Source organism: Palaemon carinicauda, chromosome 30, assembly GCF_036898095.1.
Source record: "Palaemon carinicauda isolate YSFRI2023 chromosome 30, ASM3689809v2, whole genome shotgun sequence".
NCBI lineage: Eukaryota > Metazoa > Arthropoda > Malacostraca > Decapoda > Palaemonidae > Palaemon > Palaemon carinicauda.
Genome location: NC_090754.1, coordinates 4,995,675 through 4,998,174, shown reverse-complemented (window position 1 = coordinate 4,998,174; position 2,500 = coordinate 4,995,675).

Sequence of the window (2,500 nt, the reverse complement as noted above, 5' to 3'; positions counted from 1 at the left end):
GGAACACTTTTCAACATCATTTGCACCCTCCTCTCACTATGGTTTTGGCCGCCATCTTGAAAGAAATAGCGACCAGAAATGTTATTTTTTCTTTTTGCTTGATACTCATTTCGGAAGATGAAATCCTTATAGAAATTTAATAATTTTCCTCCAAACAATGTAATACAAAATATATTCCATAAATTTTTCCTATGTTGCCCGGTATTGATGCGAATAGTACGCAAAATTCGTACGGTTTCAAAATTTTGCCACTAGTAAGATAATATTTTCCGTGAAGTTATGTTAAACGACATATTTAAACATTTATTAAGTTCTTTCATAAACTTGAGCGTTTCTAATTGTTTTCACAGGATATGAACCTGCACACAGGTCTTGATGTTACCTGTGAAATGGCTTTATCTAGGAATTCTCAACATTCTCAATTAAAAGGACTGAAAAGGGCATAGAAAATATGCGAGAGAAGTGCGAAGATTTTCAATTAACACATAAACCTCTAAAAGTCTCAAACTATTTCTGAGATATCAAGACTGACTTTGAATTCATTCATGACTATTTCTTGGTGGAGATTCACCTAATGAATTTTATGATAAACAAGAAAAAATATAAGTGATCGTAAGACTGTGCACCGTGTGGAGATTCATCATATCAACAATAATTTGAAAGTAAGTGAGGAAAGGAATGGTACCTGGAATAAGATAGTTCATATCCGGTTATGTAATGTGGTCAATATAGTTGCTACAGAGGCAGGATATCACTCAAAATGTATGAATATAATTTTATACTTCGTCCCCAGGAAAAAGCATATGCGTTCCAGAAATGCTACTGTTTCAGGGGCAATGAATCATGCCTTTGCTCATCTTGAGAAAAATTGAAAATACCAATTATTTTCAGTTGAACCTTTCAAGGCTATAACGTTGAACTATCAAATGAGAAAACAACAAAATCTCAACTGATGCTTATAAATGTAAAAGACAGTATTGTAACTACAAACAAAGCCAGGCAACCAGCGGTGTATTTCGTGAGACTGGGAACAAAACTGTGTCTGACGTGCAATATGGAAATAATAGGAATAAAGATGAGAAAGAGGAGAGACTTAGGATAGTGAAAACAGATGCAGCACTTTAATGCTGAGGAAGTTCACTTAAACACCTATGAGGTAGATCAATATCCAGCACCAAATGAATTGCTGAGGGATTTGCACACTCTTAATATCTTGTTTAACTATTATCCTGAAAAACACGAAAAGATACATAAGAAAGTGGGAGAAAAAGCGTAACTATTTCACCTGCTATTCTAACACCTAGACCAAATTCATTTGAATCCAGCTTACTGATAGGTCTTGCTGCTTAGCTTGGTTGAATGTATGAAGAAAGCATCTGCTTAATGTTTTGTCAACTCTGGGACCGTGTGTTTCCTTGGCTGAGACAGCCTTTTTTCAAGTTTCAGCATTGCTAATTCTAGAGAACAACCCTAAAATAGACAATTTTATTAAGTGTGATTTCGGCAATGTTATTATTAACATCTGTACCTTCGAAGGGTTCAAAAACTTTCACATTGTGGGAGAAGTTCAGTGTCCTATCCCCTCTTTGAATGATTCTAGTTCAGCTCAACATATAGAAAAAAGAAAAAAATTAGGAAATATCCCCCGTAGGACAGTTTAACCATATTCCTATTAAACTCTATGAATGGAAGAGTAACACAGGATCGTTGAATATAATAGCCCAAGATACACTCAGTATAATTCTGTCAAAATCCAAATAACAACAAGGGAACTCCACTGGTTATATGGAATGTGACAAATAAAGGCCTTATGTCCTGAATGGAAGGATTTCTTGGATAAATGAACCGCAGCCCAGTCTTATTATCTATTTTAAACTCATAACTTCCATTCTTAAATGAGTATAACACAATGCACTCATCTGTTAACTAATCTATGGGGCAGCTATTGAGTATTTCCTGAACTTCATCGTATCGACTCATAATATGAGTCGATAACGTTTTGGACAATGCACAATTTGACATGGCAAGAGCTGGGCCTTAGGAACGCTTTTCATTTTTTTTGAGAGGGATGGCTAAAGTTTGATATGCCACTCAATGCAAAGGAAGGGGGTAGGGGTATAGGTGCCCTCTGTCAATCCCCAAATTCATCACAGGGATGCACACTCAAACGCCATTTCCTGGCATATGACAGTAGATTGTAACAACAAATCGTAATTTTTGGTCTATATTTATTTTATCAAATACAGTTTGTATACAGTAATTATCATAAAATATTGGTAAAACTTAATTAGTGGATTAACCAAAAACATACTGATGATATCTAAGCCTACTAAGTTTTTATTTACGATTTAGTATATCTATAATTTTTTCTTCAGTTCCAATTTTATCTCTAAGTGTTGAACTTTTTTAATGTTTTTAATTGCATCTATTTTCTAGTTTACAGAAGAAAATTATTTAATGTTTTAACTGATATTTCTGTTATTTGTCTTTGATTTTAAAT